The sequence below is a fragment of the Bison bison genome, unplaced genomic scaffold (assembly GCF_000754665.1).
Source record: "Bison bison bison isolate TAMUID 2011002044 unplaced genomic scaffold, Bison_UMD1.0 scf7180017864297, whole genome shotgun sequence".
NCBI lineage: Eukaryota > Metazoa > Chordata > Mammalia > Artiodactyla > Bovidae > Bison > Bison bison.
The window spans coordinates 9112368-9136153 of record NW_011494869.1 but is presented as its reverse complement, the minus strand read 5'-3'; positions in this window follow the sequence as shown (position 1 = coordinate 9136153).

Genomic DNA, 23786 nt, shown 5'->3' with positions numbered 1-23786 from the left:
AGGGACACCTGGTGTCTGGCAGGAAACCAGATAAAAACACTTGCCATTTAAAGTTTGCAAATAAATCTCTGTGGGATAATAACAATGATAATAATAATTATGTGGTTGTCAGTAGCAAGGTGGTACTTCACCATACTTGTCATACTGCCCAGAACTTTCATTTTCAAAAAGAGATTATCAGAATAGATTTGCCAATAGTGATTATAATGTACTTAGAAACAAGCCAGCTTCTGCCTCAGTGATTCCATCGACAGCTCCCTAGAATGTGTCTTTGTACTTCACCTTGAAAAGACGGATGGCATCCAAGGATGACAAGCGTAGCCTATGCACACCTTCAGCCCTACCCATCCTAATGTGGGGACAATTTGCAGCTTGGCATTACTCTGGAAATTAAGATCCCCCCACCATAAAAGGGGGAATAAGTTGATCTCTGACATTCAGGAATCGTTAAGAAGAATCTTAAATCTTAGAAGAGGTGAAGTTTAAGAGAACTAGGCAAGTAAGGTACAAGAACTGCCAGACTAAGGGTTTCCCAGGTGGCGCTAGTGGTAAAGAACCCGTTTGCTGATGCAGGAGACATAAGAGATTCAGGTTGGATCCCAGGGAACATCCCCTGGAGGAGGGCATGGCAACCCACTTCAGAATTCTTGCCTGGACAAAATCCTGTGGACAGAGGAGCCTGGCAGTCTACAGTCCACAGGGTCACAAAGAACTGGACACAACTGAGCACTTGCAGACTGAAAGGTCTTGGAGGTGGGAAGTGGTGGGGAATTATGACTGGCAACTAATGACCCCAAGTGAGATTCATAGGGATATGGTTCTAATAAACCAGTCCTGTAAGGGCGAGTCATTTTGGAAGGTCTTTAACCCAGACAGTGGGGCTCAGAGAGTAACACTGTGAGCCTGGTATTGGACCCAGAGCGTAAATGGAAATGTCTCCTCTCATGTCTCTATTTTCTAACTAGGGTTTAAAGGTGTCAGCCTTTTAAGCAATGAGAACAAACACCATGAGCTCAGGTAGGGATGCAGAGACATCCCTTGTGGATCTGCTACTTCCTTCAAAGGTTAAATGAAATTGACAATTTAACACATATTCTTCAAGACCTACAATACAGTCTAAAACTTAAGAACTATCTAAGGCATTAAAATTCCTGGGGTTATCTTGATTCTACACTACCAGAGTAATTTTGGGCAAACAACCTCGTCTTCCTATATCAAGTTCCTCAGCTGTAATATGGGCTAATACTGCAACCCCTAAATGATTCTGTGAAGAGTCAATAAATGAATTAATCAATCCAGACAAGGACCAAGGAGGCATTCAATAAATTATATAGAAAAAAGGGCTCTCTTCCCATGTAAGTATGTAGATGACCCCATTTTTAACACCACTTCAGGGACTTCCCTTGTTGTCCAGTGTCTAAGACTTTGTGCTCCCAGTCAGGGGGTTGGGGTTTGATCCCTGGTCCAGGAACTAGATCCCACATGCCACAGCTAAAGATTCCTTATGCCACAGTGAAGATCGAAGATCCCGTGTGCAGCAACTAAGACCTGGTGCAGCCAACTAAATAAATATTAAGAAAATTAATTCTCAGGCCTCAAAATTTTTAAAAATAAAATCACTTCAAAATATTATATTTTATGGAGGGAGCATGGTTATTGATTCAGTCTTATAATAATGGATATTACTGTAGCTTTTATTTTTGTCTCTCCAAACAGTGCTAAAATAATCACTCATGTACTCATATCCTTATACCTTTAAGAAAATATTTCTGATTAATTCCTCGAAGTGTAGCGCACTTATTACTTATTATCCATTTGTCCTCTAACGGCTTTTGAGTCTGAGTAGTTGAGTGAAAGTTGTCTAAGTGGAGAAAGATGTGTTTGTGAGAGGAACGACTACCTTGAAGAAACTTTTCTAGGTCCTAGAAGCAGTGCGTGTAAAATTTACATGAAGAACTGCATGAGTAAAGGAAGGGTTCAGTCCCTGTCTGAACCCTAGAATGGAGAATATGAGGCAGGCAGGATTGATGACCAGGAAGGAGATCAAGAGGGAATCTAAACTTTATTCACCCTCAGGTGCTAATGACTTGTAAGCTCTTAAAGAGTTGTGTACTACCAAGTGACAAGGCTTCTAAATAGAGCAGCAGCTGTCCGCTAGAGAAGGGTTTCCGGAGGCATGAAATACAAACCACAGATGACTGTTCATGGTAGTATGAACACACAACAATAAATATTGCTTTTGTTCAGTCATTAAGTCGTGTCTGATTCTTTTGCAACTCTATGGTCTTTAGCCTTTCAGGCTCCTCTGTCCATGGGATTCTCCAGGCAAGAATACTGGAGTGGGTTGCCACGCCTTCCTCCAGGGGACCTTCCCAGCCCAGGGATCGAACCCGTGTCTCTTATGTCTCCTACATTGGCAGGCAGGTTCTTTACCACTAATGCCACTTGGGAAGCCCAATTTATCTTTAACATCTATTAAAACTTGCTTAATCTCCTGTTTAACAACTGCCACCACCAAAGAGTAGGCATTGGGCTGAGAGTCTACAGGGAGAACCGTTTCCAGCACTATTTTATTTTCATTGTATTTATTTGTACATAACCTCTACTTATGACAGTTGCTATTGTTTTTCCATATATGAGAAAGGCATACATGTTCTTTTCAAATAGGTTAAATGTGTAAATCCATTTTAAAAATGGAATTTGGAGAAACATGGAGCTAGACTGAGAGGAATGTGGGAAATAGATTTTGCTTAATTTCTTCTGCATCAGCCAACCCTGATGATTGCTGTTACAGTAGCCAATTCTATGCCTTGGTCTTATTCAGATGATTTCAAAAATTAAATCAACTTAAAGCACATATGATTCTTCAGTTGAGGCATGGAGCTCATCACATGAAAGTGGTTTTCCTCTAACCATCTCTTACCAACATTCTCACGGCAGTGACCACAGTCTCCGAAGAATTTAGCCCGAGTTCTGGCCATTTACTTTAAAAGCCATTGCTGGACTAGGAAAAAAAAAAAAAACTAGAAATGTTTTAATCATTGATATCTTATAAATCCAATTTGGGGATTAGTTTACCATATTCAGAGTGTTTCACTCAGCCTCAAGAAAAAGGTTTAAAAATTCAAGTTTGTAACTGCCCTTTGAAACATAAACCCAAGAATAGTTTTATTGCAACTACAGCATACTCCCAGAACAAACATGTGGCAGATGCTTGAAATTTGGAGATCAAATCCAAAATTTCAGAAGCACATCTTTTTCTGTATTTCAGGAAGGAGGGAGTAATCCCAGAATTGGCCTGATTTGACTGGTTAGGTGTTTTTTTTTTTTTCCCTGAATCCCATAAATGGAACTGAATATTTAGGAATTTTATGCCCCACAAAATATTTATAGGTTATCTATGGTTCCTTGAGATTTTGGATAGTTATAGCTCTGCACAAGGCTTTCCAAGATACTTTTTTTTTTCTTTTAAGTGCCAAAGAGGCTGACATCTATCCTGGGAAACTGGTAGGGATTAGATATTTTTTAGGTCACAAGTTAAAAGATTCCTAATACTCACAGACATTCTATGTCTAGGAATGTTTGTTAATTTGAGCCCCTTTCTCTCTCCATGTTTATCTTTAATCTCCCAACCAGCTGTCTCCCATAAAAAGATATTTCTGTTTTTAGTTACAAATCTGTTTAGAGATAAAACTCACTCATAAATACACAACCACATGCAAAGATTTTTTTTTTTTTTCTGCTGACAGTACAGGACTAACTCCAGATGAAAAATATTAAGTTTGTTTAGAAATAGAAAATACATTCTCTTTCCCTTGAAGGGGGCCCATGTTTTATGGATGTTCAAAATCTCTTCATGTCTCTATGTGAGTCTCTCTTATATGCTGGGCTTCTCTGGTGGCTCTGAAACCAATGCAGGAGAGGCAGATCCATGGGTCAGGAAAGATTCTCTGGAGAAGGAAATGGCAACCGACTCTAGTCTTCTTGCCTGGGAAATCCCATGAACAGAGGAACCTGGTGGGCTCTTGTCCATGGGGCCATAACAGAGTCAGGATGTGATTTTCGTGACTAAAAACCAACAACAAAGGTCTCTTGGTGTCTGTGTGTGAGCCTCTCTTGGAGAGTACAACCTTCCGTTACCTTAGTGATGAGGTCCTTCAGTCAGAATAGTTGGGTGCATTCCTAATTGAGGAATTAACTCCTTGCAAAGGAAAATGTTGGTTGCCTAAGGAAAAGAAAACAAGCTGAGAAATAAGTCTGTAAATTGCTGCAAATATGGCCACTATTACCTGAAAGACTGACTCCATAGCCTATTTTTATTTGCTTGTGGCTCACTCTGGGAAACTGATGAGATCTTGTATTTTCTTTCTTCTTTTGCTGTTACTTTCAAAACCAAGTACTGTGTCTGCCGCATAGTATTTGATCAGTGCTCAAATGTATTGTTTGCTGCTAATTGAATTATCTTATTATATAATAAATTGTGCAAAAAGAACAAAATTTAGACATTGCTTCTTTCTCAGTGACTTACTTAGAGCTTAGGATTCCATCTTTCCCACATGTGTGTGTTAGTTGCTCAGTTGTGTCCAACTCTTTGTGACCCCATGGACTGTAGCCTGCCAGGCTCCTCTGTCCATGGGATTCTCCAGGCAAGAATACTGGAGTGAGTTGCTGTTTTCTACTCCAGGGGATCTTCCCAACCCAGGGGTTGAAACCAACGTCTCCTGTGTCTCCTGCACTGGCAGATGGATTCTTTACCTCTGAGCCACCTACGAAGCTCATCTTTCTCACATTTTCATCGCCATTAAACTTGGTTTAAAAGGGAGCATGTTCCAGTTCTTTTTCCGGATTGGTTGTAATTGTCTGAGCAGACCTGTCATAACCACACCCTGCTTCTTGTTGAAGCTCATTCAGTAACAGCTGATACAATTTATTGCTACCACACACTGAACAGTGTTAGATGAAACACGTCATTGGCTATATTTCATCAAGCATGTAAAGTAGCTACTCCCATCTCCATTTTACAGACAAGAGAGTTGAGACTCAGGGAAGTCAAATTACTTACATTCATAAGACAGACTTTAAGTTTATTTGCTTACAGATCATCAGATACTCCATCACATGAGGCTGCATCCTCTAAACAGAAGGATGGAATGAATAACTTCAAGTGAGCCCTTCTGAATATCAAATGGTGTGGTGGTTATTCTGCCCACTTTCTCTCATTCTAGCTCACTAAAGTCTGATGAAATCAGTACTAATTATCCTGTTTAGAATTAAGATAGTGAAGGCTGAGCCTGGAGGAGGGCATGGCAACCCACTCCAGTATTCTTGCCTGGAGCATCCCAATGGACAGAGGAGCCTGGTGGGCTGCAGTCCATGGGGTTGCAAAGAGTCAGACATGACTGAGAGACTAAGCACAGCACAGCACAGTGAAGGCTGAAACAACTTATGTAAATTATCTAAAAATAGAGAGCCTACCCGTGGATGCCTGTTGCAGAGAACTCAGCATTTTGAGAAATGTTGTCTTGGGTTGAATTTTCAATGAACTAGCCCAGGCCCACTTTCATCTGCCTCCGGTTTACGGAATTATTTCATCAAGTACAAGTTCTTATTCTAGAATTCAAAGGTGCAGTATGGCCTGAACCGTTAACCCTGTTGTTAATTATTTGCATGTGGATCTTGATGCTGCAGATTCAGATCACCAGCTTCCTTCCAAAAATAGAGCCACTGCTTGCTGACCGGAAGGCCACCTTGGACAGGACTGTGGTTCCAACAAAGATTGCTCATTTCCCCTGTGTTTCAATAAGGTTCTGTCTTCCAGTCTGCTAATCTTACAAATGGCAAAACCAGAACCTGGAGGGGAAGGCATTTGTTTAGAGCTTCCCTCATGATAACCTCTTTATCCACTTAGACAGGTTAATTAAGCCAGCAGACTGAAAACTTGCTCTTTTTCCCATTTCTTCCTATATCCAGTTGATTTTTCCTTAGAATCACTTCAATTTAATGATTACTATCTATCTTCACTGTACTTTCTCTACTTAAACTGTGAATGTGTGTGTGTTCATGCATGGTTAGGAGGTGATTAAGATATTCATACAGGGGTTGTGTGTGTGTATATATTAGAAGTGTGGATCATTTCACCAACTCCATAGTTGGTGTTTTGTTTTCTTATATATACATTATCTTCTTTCCATCCTTCACAAAGCCAGCCAGAATGATAGTGGCATTTCATAATCTGATTGCACCCACAACTCTGTGTCTAACCTACGTATGTTGATTTCTTGTGGCTTATGAAAGTAAGAGGAACTCTGGAACAACAGGGGCCTTTAATGACTCTTCCAAACATCCCTGTCTGTCCTTACTCTCTATCACCACCCCATGAACTGGAACAGTCCAGCTACACTGGGTTTCCAAATACTCTCAACATACCCCAGGTCATTTGGTTGTCTCTGCAATTTTGCTATTCCCTCTCCTTGGATACCCTTTTATGGGCAGAGTCAGGACCAAGCTATGTCTCCTGATGCAAAGTGAGTGCTGCTTGACTATGGTGCTCCAGGCAGTATTAAAAATGAAAGATTCTGTTAAGAAATGTTCTGTGTGCTAATCAGAGTTTGGGGGCAGCCCAAGCCCATTTGCAATTTCCAGAGTTAGATGCTGCAAGTGAAAAATGAGCTGACAAACTTAAAACTCTTTGCAGAAACCTCTGGGGAGAGGATCTGGCAGCTGAGCATGCCAGGTTAATACCTGAGTTACAAGGTGTTCATGAGCACCCTTGGTTGCAGGACTCAGATGTGAACAAAAGCCTCTGAGGGTGGCTCTAGGGCCCCTTGCCTTGCCACCACCTGGCTGAGAGCAATAGGCAGACTGATTCCTTTAGGCTCCGTCATCCACTGGGCCCTGGGGAGTCACTTTTTTCTATTTTAGTGTTTTTAAAAAAGCATCTACTCGGTCTTTCTCAAGGCCTTAGAGGGAACGAGAATAAAGGCTGATGGCCCAGCTTAGCCTGACCTCAAATCTGCTTTGCTTTACAAATGAAAATTCCTGTGACATCACTTTGTGGTGATGGGTTTCTTAAAATAATAGCTGATTAAAATCATGAGTCATAGAAGACCAGAAAAGAAAAAGCACTAGCATTTATTTATACTTCATTAGAAGACAAAAAAAGTAGCATTTATTATGCCTTGTAAGCTGGGTACTTTACATACATTATCTTATTTATCCCTAATCTTTTAAAAATATTAGCATTTTCAATGGAGGAAGCTGGTGGTTAGAGAAGGTTTACATAATTGACTCTGGGGTATATAGCTGGCCATCATCACAGGCAGGGTTTGAACCAGGGTTGCTCCAAGTTGATCCAAGTTCAGCCCACATGGTTCCCACTGCACAAATCTTTGTGCCTCCACTGAAGTTTCCTGTAGCAAATTTGGAGCCTGAAAGCTTTAGGCTTGCAGATCAGAGGCCAGAATATGAGTATTTAAATAATATGACCCTGGCAATCCCAATAAGCCCGGCAGCTTGTCCAGGGTTCAGGCTCCTCATCTAGGTAGGCTTATAAAGCATCAGGTTTCACTGTTTAAAGAAACCCACCCAAACTATCCTTGTCAGGGATTGAAACCTTAAGCACACTGGTGATATCAAGTTTTCAAGTGTTTTGCCGAGAAAAACAATATTCTTCTTGGGCTATAGCCTGGAGTATGTAGAATCCATCTATTACTCTGTGGACTCTGGATTAAACCAGGGCTTCAGGCACCAGTAGTATACCTGCAGAATTCCTGCCCACCCATCAGCACCATGGTATGTTCTGGAAGTCAACCCCAGACCCACGCTGGGCACTCAGTGAGAGGCAGGAGCCAAGACCCTGGTTAGCAGTTTGCAGTTGGGATGACTGCAATGCATGTTTGTTACTTTGGACTGACCAGCAGGCTTGGATTACATACAACCCCCACACCAGTGTAAGAATCAGAGATGATATTTATAATAATTCTGAACAGTTAATTTCCTTACAGCTTATGGGTAATATGGAATGTGAATTATGTAATTAATTTTTTTAATATTGTGGCTAGAAAGAACTAAATATGAGATCAACTTTAGCAAGTGTATGCAGTCTTATTCCACTGAAAATAAATGGCTTTCCTCTGTCCCAAATAGTGTGCTGATGAAATGGTGAGCTATCATTAATTAAATCCATTTTGATTTTAACCTGCTGTCACTAATCAAGGTCCTTTTAAAACATTGCTGTAAAAAACATGCATGTCCTCCAAGCAGCAGGTAGCCTAAACAATAGGATGATTGTCTGAGTCTTCCAGAAACTTGGGAGTTGGCTGTGTTTAGTTAAAGCTGAGTTGGTAAAGACTGGTTAAGACCACCAAGCTGCTTCTGAGCTTGCCAAGGTCTATTGTGTGACCTTATGATGTCAGAGGCTGAAAACACCAGCCTCAGATCGTGCTAAGCACCTCGGCTTTTGAATGTGCAGGGACCCATAGCTTAGTTACATCAGTGCCATCTTTCCCCAGATTCCCCATACCCCAGGCCGCCCCACTTCTTTATTCTTTATCCCAGAAATATCCTGAGCCCCTTGCCTTCCGGGAGGCAGAGCTGAGACTTGTTCCTCATCTCCTCTTTTGGCTGCCTTGTGAATTAGCCCTCTCTTTGCCACAAACTTTGGCATCTCAGTGTTTCGGTTTGTTGCACATGGTGATTGCTCCTTGGAAGAAAAGCTATGACAAACTGAGACAGCATATTAAAAAGTAGAGGCAATACTTTGCCAACAAAGGTCTGTCTAGTCAAAGCTATGGTTTTTCCATTAGTCACGTATGGGTGTGAGAGCTGTACCATAAAGAAGGCTGAACACAGAAAAATTGATGTTTTTGAACTGTGATGTTGGAGAAGACTCTTGAGAGTCCCTTGGACAGCAAGGAGATCAAATTAATCAATCCTAAAGGAAATCAACCTGAATATTCATTACAAGGACAGATGCTGAAGCTGAAGCTCCAATACTTTGGCCACCTGATGCAAAGAACCAACTCATTAAAGAAGACCCTGATGCTGAGAAAGATTAAAGGCAGGAAGAGAAGGGGATGACAAAGGATGAGATGGTTGGATGGCATCACCAACTCAATGGACATGAATTTTAGCAAGCTCCGGGAGATGGTGAAGGACAGGATAGCCTGACATGTTGCATGCAGTCCATGGGGTTGCAAAGAGTCAGACACGACTGAGCAACCAAACAACAACAAAAACATGGGGCTAAAGGAACCTAGCTCAGTAACACTAGGAGCTCAGGATAAATTGGTATAGGAAACTGCATGAAACCAAATAGGGCTCCCAATCTCGTGGGGCTTTGAGTCTAGAGGATGAAAAAGGCATTAATCCACATATCACACTCATGAATGAATAGTTACCAATTGAGATAAATATTGTGGAGGGAAGAAACAGGCTTGTGTGTGAGTAGAGAACAATAAAACCTGATTTTTGAATGACAGGATTCCCTGTGGAAATGACATGTGAATTAACCAGACAAAGAGGACTTTGGAGATTCAGGTGGGAAATGGGGGTCAGATGGTACTGCATGCATGGGTGGCTGTGGCAGCAGGAAGAATGGCTCCCTTAAAGAAGCTGGGTGAAGCGCCTTGTAGTAGGAGCTTAGAGGCTCAAGAGAGAATGTTGTTAGACAGACCTAGAAAAGAAGGGAGAGGCCAGCATGGCCTTGTAATTCAGGGGTAGTACTTTGTCTTTATCCAAAGAGTGTGTGTTAGTTGGACACCACAAGAGCAGTGGATCTCAACAGTGTGGTCCCAGACCTGCAGCTTCTGCATTACCTGGAAACTCATGGGAAAGGCAACTTCTCAGGCTCCACTCCAGACCTGCTGAATGAAAAACTAGGGAAGAAGCACCCAGCAATCTTGAACAAGCTCTCTGGGAGATTTCTGTGCATGCCAAAGCTGGAGAAAGACCGTCAGGGCAGAAACGCTAGTCAGGAACCTGGATTCGGGGAGTCAGTGGGGAGGGGTGGCGTGGGCATGATGAAGTCAGCTTCAGGAGAAGAGCACAAGGCTGATAGTGCTGGGGAGGCTGAGGAGGCCCTGGGAGCCTCAGGGAGTTCTGGGGAGGGAAGATATGGCCTAGACTCATCCTTGGCTTCACTTGATGTCCGCAGCCTTGCTCCCCTTTGTTTCGTTGTCTTCACCTATTTCCAAAGCATGTTTCTCTCATAGGCAGAATTGCATTTAAGACCTTTTCTTCATCTGTTTTGAAGCATAGGCAATATATAAAGCACACAGATTTTTTTTTTTAATTCACAAAGGGAATATATATTTGGGAATGAGCCTCTCTCACCTGAGGATATGAGCTCAGCCAGCAGGGTCATCTCAAGGGCAAGCTACTAAGACAGTGGTCACTTACTGGATTTTCAAAAGCTTTTCCCCCTCCCAAGTTCAAGCTACACAATGACGAAACATACCATGGCCTTCCCAAGCTAAATTATTGAATAAAAGTAAATGACATGAAACTACAGTTTCAAAAACGGATTCTTTCCCGGTTTATTTCTATTCTGGTTTATTTTACTGCAGTGGACTTTTCCCTTGATTTTAACCAGAAATCGGGACATAAAATGTTTTGAGTCCAGCATATTTCAGAAAATAAAGTAGACAGGGGTGAGGAGGGAGGTGAGAGGGGTTCTGTGAAGTTTTATTGAAACTGGCGCGGGTACAGATGAGGCCAAGTCTTCAAGCTGGTTATATTGAGGACACCTGTCCTACCTACTGATCCCTGAGCCTTGTCTTCAGATCTCTGAATTTGCTGGCTTACGCTATGCCTCAGGCATCCGTCTTCTTTAGAATCTCTCCATTCGGTGCTCCTAATGTTCATCAGCCAGTATCTTGGAAAAAAGATGTTTGCAGAATTATATGTTCAGCCAGCGGCCTGACAAATTTAGCATTACAGACGCCAAGTCTTGAACTGGAAATCAAAGCTCTGGTTTCACTGCTGTGCTATTAAACTGTTCACATCAGGATGTCATATGGCATGTCTAGTGCCTCTTTAGACACCTGGAAATAATTTTTTAAAGAATTGGTTGGGGTTTCTCAGAGGTTCACCTGTGTCTGAGTCATCTAGGGATGGTTATTGAAGAAGTAAATATCCTGGACTCACCTCATACATATAGAATCAGAATCTTTAGAAATGAAGGCGTCATGTGTACCCCGCAGGTGATTCTCACCCACTTGAAATGTCTTAGCACAATTGCCTCAGTCACCTGCTCATCCCCTCATTTAGCAATATTTACTCAGCACCCATTGTGTGTCAGGAATTGTCCTTGGTGCTGGATGTATAGACATAAATAAGATAGGCTTGGTTCCTGCCCTCACAGACTTTTTTCATCTAGTCTTTTGCTGTTTTTCTCTTTCCTTTCCCATTTTCACATTCCACATGTAAGTAGATTTGATTTGCCTACTTTTTGTTAGCTTTAGAGTTCTTCACGTACTTTTTAGAAGCCTTGTGTTTAATGGGACCTGCTGGCATGTTAAAAATGTAATTACATTATTCACCAAATTCAGAGTGATTGGGTCTGTCAAACCCTTATTCACTCATTTTTTCACTTATAGTTCACTTATTTTTTCACTTATTTATTAATCATCCATCTATCCACCCATCCACCCATTCATCAATCCACCCATCCATCCATCCACCCATCCATCCATCAGCGCCGACAAAGCCTTCATAATAAGATAATGAGATAGAGTCTTATTAATTTATTTGATTAATTTCCAGTCAATTAAATAAATGAAATCAAGTAAGTTTTCTCATTGTGAGATTATTACCCTGGATCTGTCTGTCTTGAATTTCTGTCTCTTGGATCTCATGTTACTTGACAACTTAGTGATCACATCCCAGGGACCAGAATGCAACCCCCCACATGCCTGTTTATTTTGGTGAGAGTGTCACCGTGGGCCCCCGATGGGAACATGCTGCTGGGAGCATCCGTTTCTGGGAAAACATGAGGTTCGCCTGCCATCTGCAAGTGCGATTGACTTGCTCTTGCTTAATAATGATTCCACCATTCCTAACGACCCGTACCCTGCCCAGCTCTGCTAAGAATGTCAATTTCCTTGAAAACAAGGCTCAGGTTTTATTGCCGCTTATGTCTCCTAACTCCTTCCGTTAATGATATCGGTCCTAATGAGGATTAAATGGTCTGACTCCTGGCAGCGAGGACTGTAGGAACCTTAATGGTGCTACAGCCATTTTGTGCATGTCTTAGTCGCTAATGTTGCCATTTTTGTGATTGAGACACTTTGACAAAAGTACAGTGTGAGTGCCTTTGTACAGTGAGCTTCCCATTGAGAGAGAGAGAAAGAGAGAGCTCTTCCTTACCCTAGGTGTCTCATAGTTCATGGGGAGCTGTTACACCCATGATCTGATTCATAGCAGCCAATGGAGAAAAGCAGAATGAGGTTGGGGGGTGGGTGGGTGTGTGTTTTTCAGATAGTAGGTGATTTCTTGAAGATCACAGGAGAGAGAGAAATGCTAAAGCAGAAAATGCAGGTGACCTGGATCCAGGCACAGTGCTGTTTACAGCCTGGCCATTCCGAGTGTGTGGTCCATGGTTCAGTAGCACTACCACACCTGGAAGCTTGTTGGAGATGGAGAATCTCAAGCCACACTCCAGATCCACTGAATCAAAATCTGTGGTTTTACTAACAGGATCTGCAGGCCAGTCTTGAATATGTGAGAGTGTGAGAAGTATCACGTTTAGCTTATAGCTCTGTTTCCTACTCTGTGCCCGTGGAATGATCACAAGACTGATACTCAACTTTGAAAACCAGGGGAAAAAAGCTCGTCTGTATCTGTGTGTGTGTGTGTGTGTGTGTGTGTTAGTCACTCAGTTGTGTCCAACTCTTTGTGACCCCATGGACTGTAGCCCACCAGGCTCCTCTCTCCATGGGATTTTCCAGGCAAGGATACTGGAATGGGCTGCCATTCCTGTATCTAGTCCTTCAAAATACTCTTCTATGTGGGACATATATTTTTAAACAGAGACTTTTGACACAAAGTGTTCAGTAATAGAGTTGGAGTAAATTATGGTACATCCATACATAATTTTTGCTGCAATTGAAATGTTTTAAATAAGCTTTTTTATGAATAAGAGTAAATGCATATGTTCAAAATAATTGAAAAATACAGATTATATAAGTACATATGAAATAAATTTAAATGTATATAAAACAAATAGGAAAACACTCTTGAGGAAAATATAAAATGATTTTAACCATTGTTCTTTTTATAAATGAGATTTTCACTTTAGAACAGTTTCATATTCACTCAGACTTTGTTAGGGTGGTATTGAGTTCTGCTGCCCTATTGAGTATATTGACTTCTATACCCTATCCGGTTTTCCTAAATGTGAAAATTTCATATTGGTGTGGTACATGTGTGAGAATTAAGGAAGCAATATTGATATGATATTATTAACTGAAGTCCGTGTTTTTTTACAATTTCCTTAATTTTTTTTAAACATAAGTCTTTCACGTGTCCCAGGGTCACTTAGAATACCACACTGTATTTACTTATTGCTTCTCCTTGGCTTCTCCTGGCAGTGACCGTTTTTCAAAATTTTCTTGTTTTTGATGATCTTCATATCTTGGAGAAGTCCCATTTAGATGCTTTCAAAAATATTCCTCAGTTGAGAGTTATCTGATATTTTTTTCTCAAGATTACATTGACATTATGTGTTTGGGGAAGGAAGACTTCACAGACAAGTTACCATTTTTCTCACATCACATCACACCACATTGAGACCGCATGTTCTCCAGATGACTTATCCCTGTTGATATTATCTCTGGTCACCTGGCTGAGATAGTGCTCGTTGGGTTTCTCTACTGTGAAGTCATTCTTTGCACCCTTCTTTCCAAATCGCAACCTTCTGATGGAAGCCACTGTGCACAGACCACACTTCGGGAGCGAGAGTGCTGTGTAAACAGCCTGGGATTCTTACACATGGAGAGGTGTGTCTGTTTTCTCACCCTGGTGTATGTATCCATTGACTTATTGGTATCATTGTGGACTCATCAATGCTCCCTTCATACTCAGAATTTTAATCCAAGATTGTTTTGTGCTCAGACTGTGTCAGCTTTGGTCGCTGGGAGCTCTTTCAGTTGGTCCCCGTGTCCCTTTGACACACCCCTGTTGCAGATACTTATTTTCAGCACTTCTTTACTTTCTGAAGTTTCCAGTGTATCCTGAATATTTTCTGTCGCTGCCCTAGAATCATTCATTTTACCAAGAAGCCCTATTTCTTTTCACTGGAAAATGGTATCAGAAATTAAGATCTAGGGGTTTGGTGTGTTCTCACTGTCACTAGGGTGTCATCTCTTCCAGGCTCTCAGCCAACAGAGCAGGGGAAAATACGCAAGTATCCTAAAACTGTGTGTATACACGTATCTATACATATTTCTCTGTATAACTACCTGCATGTAAAGCTAAGCATGAATGCCCACTTACATCCCTGGCTGTAATCCATCACTCCATAGATCTTCCTGGCCTCTTTCCTTTGCTTCTGTGTTACCTCCCACTCAACAGTGAGAAGCCTGTTTGTTGTTTGCCATCTTAACTGTTGGCATCGTCTGACATCTTAACTGTTCAGTTCACATGTATCATGCTATGCGATCAATCAGCCTCTCCCCCATGAAAAATAGCTTTATTGATGAGAAAGTACAGTGCTTGTGTACAGCTCTTTTTATCTCTATCTTACAGACTCCACTCCTTTTCAGTTACTTAGGTCACCCACTTTTTCTCCACCCCTGTCAAATGAGGTTAGTTCATATATTTATAAAGTGATTAGATTCTTTTTAGCTCATTATGTATTTCATTCTAGGATCCCCTGAACTCCTAAGTGGTATTTTAAAAATTCACATATGCTAAAGTTCATTTCTGTGCTGTAAAGTTCTCTCGGTTTTGACAAATGCATCATATCTTGTATCTACCATTACAGGATCACACAAAAGAATTTTACCACTTTAGGAAGTCTTGTTCTTCACCTACTCAACAGTATCCCTTTCACCCACACCTCTGGCAACCGCAGATTATGTCCTTTTTCAATGGTGTTGCCTTTTACAGAATATTGTATACTTGGACTCATACAGCATATAGCCCTTTTAGACCAGCTTCTTTTACCAAACAATATGTATTTAGATTCATTTCTATTTTTGTAACTTTTTAATTCATTTCCTTTTAATGTGGAATAATATTACATTGTATGGATTTACCACAGTTAAAGTTTTTGTCCATTTATCTACTAAGGGGCATACTGGTTTTGAGGAAATGGCACACACTCTAGTCCCTACTAATTTATTTTTTATACCACATTACCTGTGTCCTGAGAAAGCTGTATGCAGGTAAAGAAGCAACAGTTAGAACCAGACATGAAACAATGGACTGGTTCCAAATAGGGAAAGGGGTAAGACAAGGCTGTATATTGTCATCTTGCTTATTTATTTTCTATGAAGAGTACATCATGCAAAATGCTAGACTGGATGAATCACAAGCTAGAATCAAGATAGCTGGGAGAAAGATTAAGAACCTCAGATATGCAAATAATACCACTCTAATGGCAGAAATTAAAAGATGCTTACTCCTTGGAAGGAAAGTTATGACCAACCTAGATAGCATATTAAAAAACAGAGATACTACTTTGCCAACAAAGGTCCGTCTAGTCAAGGCTATGGTTTTTCCAGTGGTCATGTATGGATGTGAGAGTTGGACTGTAAAGAAAGCTGAGCGCCAAAGAATTGATGCTTTTGAACTGTGGTGTTGGAGAAGACTCTTGAGAGTCCCTTGGACTGCAAGGAGATCCAACCAGTCCATCCTAAAGGAGACCAGTCCTGGGTGTTCATTGGAAGGACTGATGCTGAGGCTGAAACTCCAGTACTTTGGCCACCTCATGTGAAGAGTTGACTCATTGGAAAAGACTCTGATGCTGGGAGGGATTGGCGACAGGAGGAGAAGGGGACGACAGAGGATTAGATGGCTGGATGGTATCTTCGACTCAATGGACATGAGTTTGAGTAAACTCCGGGAGTTGATGATGGACAGGGAGGCCTGGCGTGCTGCAGTTCATGGGGTCGCAAAGAGTTGGACACCACTGAGCAACTGAACTGAACTGAGCTGAATGGCAGAAAGCAAAGAGGAACTAAAGAGCGTCTTGATGAAGGTAAAAGAGGAGAGTGAAAAAGCTGGCTTAAAACTCAACAATAAAATAACAAAGATCATGACATCCAGTTCCATTACTTTATGGCAAATAGAAGGGGAAAAAAGGGAAACGGTGACAGATTTTCTTTCCTAGGGCTCCAAAATCACTGAGGAAGGTGACTGCAGCCAGGAAATTAAAAGATGCTTGCTCCTTGGAAGAAGAGCTATGACAAACCTAGACAGCATGTTAAAAAGAAGAGACATCACTTTACCGACAAAGGTCCATATAGTCAAAGCTATGGTTTTTCCAGTAGTCATGTATGAATATGAGAATTGGACCATAAAGAAGCCTGAGTGCCAAAGAATTGACACTTTGAAACTGTGTTGCTGGAGAAGACTCCTGAGAGTCCCTTGGACTGCAAGGAGATCAAACCAGTCAATCCTAAAGGAAATCAATCCTGAATATTCATTAGAAGGACTGATGCTGACCTGAAACTCCAACACTTTAGCTACCTGATGCGAAGAACTGACTCATTTGAAAAGACCCTGATGCTGGGAAAGTTTGAAGGCAGGAAGAAAAGGAGTTGGCAGAGGATGGTTAGATAGCATCACTGACTCAATGGGCATGAATTTAAGCAAACTTTGGGAGATAGTGAGACAGACAGGGAATCCTGGTGTGCTGCAGTCCGTGGAGTTACTGGGAATCAGACACGACTGTGACTGGACAACAGCAGGGTACCACGGGGTACAAGAGCACAATAGTTTCTTGTACCTTTACATTCCTCATATGTGTATATATTTTGTTAAAACTGGCTGGGCGTTTTGAATAGTATAATATGGGCGTTCTAGAATCAGACACTCCCCCTCCAATGGCGGTTTCTTGTAGCTACTTTGTTGTGGATGGTGGTTGTTTTGTGATTTTCTAGACTATTTTTGTAACTTCTATATTATTTCTCATGTGTGCACACTGAAGTCTGGGTTCCATTTGCTTACTGGTCAGCTAGTGTTTTGATAGAGTTTCTTTAAACACCTGGCACTACAGAAAAGGGAAAAAAAAAGAAAAAGACGCATTTGCAGTCCTCTTCAATAGACTTTGTGCTGGAGTACCCCTTCAGGGCTTAGGCAGTCTATACACAGCCCTACGTCAGTCTTCACTGCCTACTGTGCAGAGTCTGGAGGTCGGCTAGAGGAGAAAGTTTAGGTCTTCTTGGGCTTTCCCTGAGCATGTTTTCAGCCCTGGACATGAACTTGACCTTCTCTATTACCTGACATATAAAAGCAAAAGTGTTAGTTGCTTAGTCATGTCTGACTCTTTGTGACACCAGGCTCCTGTATCCATGGGATTCTCCAGAGAAGAATACTGGAGTGGTTTGCCATGCCCTCTTCCAGAAGATCTTTCTGACCCAGGGATTGAGCCTGGGTTTCCTGCATTGCAAGCAGATTCTTTACCGTCTGAGCTACTAGGCAAGCACCTGACACATGAGGAAGTTTCTCCAAGCCCTTCCTCTCCTATGCATCTCTTTCACCACCCTTTTCTGTCCCAGGAATTTTGGTTTCTGCTCTCCTCCAGCAGCAGACCTCGCATTCTCAGTTGCTTTTCAGTCAGAACAAGCCCAGTTCATTCTCTGTATCCCTGTGTCCCATTTGAGGCCATGTATCCTCCTGTGGTCAGAGCTATTCATAGTGCCTTAGTGTACCCTTTCCTGTTTTCCACTTCTAGAAGTTGACAGTTGCCACATTTATTATTGTGCAGACCTTATTATGCATCTGTTTTCAGTTCAGTTCAGTTCAGTCGCTCAGTCGTGTCCGACTCTTTGCGACCCCATGAATCGCAGCACGCCAGGCCTCCCTGTCCATCACCAACTCCCGGAGTTCACTCAGACTCACGTCCATCGAGTTGGTGATGCCATCCAGCCATCTCATCCTCTGTCATTCCCTTCTCCTCCTGCCCCCAATCCCTCCCAGCATCAGGGTCTTTTCCAATGAGTCAACTCTTCACATGAGGTGGCCAAAGTATGGGAGTTTCAGCTTTAGCATCTGTTTTAGTGCACCATAAATTATAATGGAAAAATAAACCTTGGAGAGATTGTGGAGCAAGTGTCTTTTTTGTTGGTTTAACACTTAGGTAAGCCCTAAACCCATTTAGGAGCTTCCCAGGCAGTGCTAGTGGTAAAGAATCTGCATGCCATTGCAGGAGACATGAGACTCGGGTTCGATCTGTAGGTCAGGAAGATCCCTTGGGGGAAGGCATGGCAACCCACTCCAGTATTCTTGCCTGGAAAACCCCATGACAGAGGAGCCTGGCAGGTTGCAGCCCATAGTGTTTCAAAGAGTTGAACACAACTGAACAGACTTAACATGCATGCAAACCCATTTAGATGTCTCCCACGTGAAGCCAGAAGGAAGCAACACATGCAAATGTGTGATGTGCTCACTGAGAGGGGATGGAGTCAGCCGCCATCAGTTTCCTGCTGTGTTCCAAATTCCGCTGCCGTTACCTCCCTTCAGTATCTGGTCAGCTTGTCACCCTGCCTGCTGCCTGTGTATCTGTCAATCTCGTCACCTCCATTATGGCTTCTGCCACACTGTCTGGCAGTGATACCCGAAGGGAATGGCCTCAGGGCCCCCACTCAGGGTCTTGCTGACTTGTCTCTTTCTTGATTGTACTTGTGTTCCCCTGAGTCACTATTTTGCTACTGAGCTGCTTTTACCGTGTGTCCACCATATCACAGTTTCTCCTAGCCTGTGCCCAAGGCCACTGTATTCAGAAACATTGGCATCTGGGCCGGCCTAGTCACCTTTGCCAATGTCACCATCAATGCCTTTCTCTCCCAAAGGTGGTATTGATGCTTCCATTTCAATCTTTGGAGAAAGATTAAAAATGAGGCGGCATGTGGGACACTCCAGAAACTCTTGCCATTCCTTTCCTATTGCTCCTTCTCAGTTTCTTGCCTATTAAAGGCATCTTGGGAGTTTCCATCTTTTTTATTTCTACTTGAGGGTGTTCATAGGGTTCCCTACTAGAGTAGGATCAGGAATCTGGTAAGAAACAAGTCACTTGAGTTTCCTTGTGTGTATTAGACAGAATCTTTACTCTTTTATTTCCACAGCAGTGATCATCATCTGAAATGCTACAGATTTCTTTCTTTATTGACTGATGAGGTAAAGGAATTTAATCACTGCTGGTTCCTTAGAGCCTGGCATATAGTAGGCACGCAGTGTTTATGAATGAATGAATGACTGCAAGTATAAGTGAATTCATGTGTGAATGTACGAATGGTTTCCTCAACCTGACTTAGTGTTGGATAGGCAGTGCCTCAGTCTTACTTGTATTTGTACCTGCTAACATAGTGAAGGCAGTAATGAGTAAATGGGAATGTCACATGTGACACGGTCACCCAAACACTGTTGGAAAAAAAAAGAAGCTACAACTATTGTCTTCCAGCTTGAGACCTAGTTGAACAACTTTCTACATTAAAAAAAAATAATAATTCTGAATTATTCAGTACTCATGATGTGCTGAAATGGGAGTGAAGGTGTTGAAGGTGAATGAAGGTGATGATCAAATGTCCACACAGGGTGTCTCTGGGCTGTAAGCCTGGGTATGACCATCCAGAGCCAGGGTGTTGCCTCAGCACCAAGGCTCAAAAACAGTGTCAGGGCGTTCAAAGGTAAGTGGCTACTTGGGACTGAGTCACATTGGCCAACATCACAAGAGATGAGAGTAGCAATTCAGAGGCCAAGGTATTAGTTCCCAACTATGTATTTGTGGTTTACACCTTGCAAATAATCAGATCCCAAGTAATTCATGTCAGATTTTTCAGTTGTTTGAATTTGAACAGCAATTAGACAAAAAGCAATGAATAATAGTGACAAGTGTATTCTCAGTATATATTACTATTCTCAGTATATTAGGTATGGGGATGGCTTGTGGACTGTCCCTTAGTGTTCAGAATATGGTCTGTACTCTGTTTGGTATCTCTTTCCCTGGACAGTTCTGAGTCAACTCTGATGAAGTATTGTTCTACCATTTTTCTTCTTGGACACAGAAATACCCTACTCCTCCTTTTTTTTTTAAATATACTCTCCCACCAGATTTAATACAACCAAATGACTAGACTACAGAATTCTTTTACATCCTTCCAAACCCTGACTGAATTTCTAAGCACATCTGTTCTTGCTTTCAAATTGGGATAAATCTGGTCTCTAAAGAAAATTCCTTCAGTGACTAATCTCATGAATTTGTAAGTTGACCTCTCACAGGACAAATAAAGCTCCACTTTTGGGGACTCTGATCCTTGATCATACATTGCTTAGTTACCTTGAATCTCTCTCCAAATCCATATTTCCTTATAATGTCTACCAACTGACCCAATTACATTATAGTTCATGGATAGTTCTAGATGATATAAGCATTTTAACATGCTCATTAACCACCATAATGACTTCAAGATCATGTCTTGGTGTCCTAACTCAAGGTGTATACTCATGCCCTTAGAAGTCCACTGCCTGTGATCACAGTAGATTATGTGCTATCCAGAGATCAGGCCAAAATCAACAGATAAAAATATCTTGAATGCTGGACCTAAACAGACCTTACTGTCTTTGGAAAATTACTCTGCCTGGGCAAATTCAGTTCCTTTTGGGCCTTTGACAATAATTATGCTTGGATGACGCTGAATCAATCCATTGAATTGTTCTACCTTCCTGATCTTACTTTTATTCCCCCTAAGGAAAACTGTGATCTGTATATGAGTACTGAGGAGCATCATAGTATGGCAGGAAAGAGAAGACTTGAATCAATAAAACCCAGGGATGCACATATTGCACTGTCTCTTATGGATTGTATCATCTTGCTCGAGTGAGTTAAAACCTCTGAAATTTAGTTTTCTCACCTTTAGAAGGAGTGCAAACACATATCTTTCACAGAATGGCTGGGAAGATCAAGAGACATGATGTTTAATATACCTGATCCACTGCTTGGGCCCCAGTGGGTTCTCTGTAGATGCTCTTCTTCTTGCTTTCCCCTCCCACCGCCCGTTTAGTGTGGCACTCAGAGGCAGCTGTGATGGTCGCCTCCAGGTAGGCATCCATGATTGCAGAATGACAAAACCTTGTGTTCCCAATGTAGCCAGTGCTCTAGAGGTCCGGTTGCCTGTGTGGCAGACATTCTTCCCAGGTCTCAGACCTGACTGCATTCCCACAGGGCCCCTCACAGCCCTTCATCTGTGTCTGTCCCATAGCACTTACTGAATTCTCCCAGTCGTGGACTCACATGCCTGGTGAAACTTATGAAACTGCCTCTCCCCTCACCTCCCAGACAGGGAAACTGTGCTTTTCACTTCTCCACAGCCTGCAGTGTGATACCTGGAATATAGGAGATGTTAAGAAAGGGTAATGACGTGGGACTCAGGCCAGAATTGACCAGCTGTTTAACTCGGCTTTCAGATCTGGTCAGTTTTTTGGTTCTGTCTTGCCATTGTCAACTTGTCAATATCTCAGTCTGAGGGGTTCTTGATTCACAAAACCTCTCCTGAATGCCAGGACTGTGAGTTATCTCATGTCATCCGTACCCCAACCCTTGGAAGTAGGTGTTACTGCTTTCAATTTCCAAGCGAGAAAACAAACTCCAAGAGGTGACTTACCTTACCCCCGGCCAGGTCATTCTTTTGTGGTCAGCCTGACCCTCCCATAGAGGAAGAAAAATAATTGGCATCCTAGCACCTAAATATTGCCAGACGCAGTGTAGCTGCCAATAAGTACATGTAGAATGAAAGAAACATTATGCAGCATCTGAAACAGATGCTTTTTATTATCTCTTTTGCATCTATTCAATGAAAAACTGGAAATCGAGAGAGGTTACTAACTTAACTCATAGTCTCATAGTTAGTAAGTAGCAGGCCTCGTGTTTTAAATGAATTCCATTTGACCAAGTACTTAACCTCTGTTATGCTGCCTAAAGAAAGACAGGTAAATATTTATGAGCAAAGGGAAAAAAAAAAAAGAGCCCTTAGCATTATCATTCTCCATCAGCTCTGAGTACGGTTACAAATTCTTTAGCTGGCAAAAGAAATAATGGGCCATAAAACACTTATCTGCCCTGGACCCTCACCTTTCATTGTTTGTATATTGCTACTTTCAAAATCATTAAGCCTGTGACTGTTCCTAGCGTAATTCTGAGCATATTACAATTGCTTCTGAGTCAGAAGCCTTATATCCCAACAGCTTAAATATAACAATGGTAGGTTCTTTTCAAAGGGTGCATTTTCCCTCACAGCTGCCAGCTCTGCTTTCTATACAAACCTAAAAATAATGATCTTTCCATTATGGGAGCACTAGTATTGTTGCTCTCCCTCTTAGCTTGTAATGGTGCTTAAATTATACACCCCTAATCTCCAGGGGTTTAAACTTGGCTGGGAAACTTTTCCTGAGGCCAAAAACGTAGAGTTCGCTCTGAGCAAGAGCCTTCTACTGGAGCCTCCTGCAGAGCCTGGGGCAGAACTACAGTCCCTAAATTGTCTCTGATACCGTTGTTTGTCAGCTGCAAATGGTTACTGATAAAGCCTTTGTTGTCAACCTTTGGTGATGGCAAACCCTCTCCTCTCTGTCTGACCCACTCATTAAAACAAGGCAAAAAGTGACCTCTCCTCATTTCGCAAGGCTGCAGAGGTGATCTTTATTCAAATGCTTAAATGTTGGATTTACCTTTCAAGGTGATCATTTCTCTGGTGCTGCTTTTTGCAAAAGCTTGGGAGCAACCTTGCTCTAATGTATTTTCATTCTTGGTGGAGACATGGACCCTGGTGAGCAAATCAAGCTATAAGACAGTGGGTTATAGAATGAGTGGGAGGTGAAGAAAGGAAAAAGAAGAAGTGGAAAGGAGTGTGGGATATGGAGCAGTGGAGAGGAGAGGGAGGAAGCCATCACTTGAAGAGTTGGAGAAAGTTGTCTCCAAATGATTAGGTCATGTAATGCGCAGGTCTTGGCATCTGAGAGCTAATTTGGAGTAAAAGTGTTTTTTTTCCCACTGCAAACTTACCAGGATAAAGAATAGATTTATTTTCCTTGTCCTACTTCCGTTTTTTCCCCTTGAATGTTTGCACCTGCCATTGCTTATCTATTGATAATACTGTATTATTATATTATTACACATTTAGGAAGGAGATCCCAAACATTCTGTCAGCGTGGGCTCACCGGACTGCACACGGGAATCAACTTTGAGGGTCAGTGAAGGTTCACCACTCCTAACTCCCTGTCTGTGATCATCACTGGAGGAATTCTTTAATTCAGGACTCATAAAGATGGCAGGATTAGCTGAGGGAAGATTAAAACACACTCTGGAATGAGAACCAGACATTATGTAGCACATAGCACACTGTTAACTGAAGCGGAATTACACACCACACGCTATAGACTGCATTCTGGGTTCTTTACATACTGAATTCAAATCCCTCTTCACCCTGGAATTGCTTAAAGCAAAAGTCTGAAGATTGAGTTCCTTCTGTTGTCTATCTTTGGAGGATTCCTTCCTGTGTATTCCAGGCAGATCCTCCCACGTTTGTTGGAGTTGCAGTGGTTGACTTTATTTATATATATATATATATCTC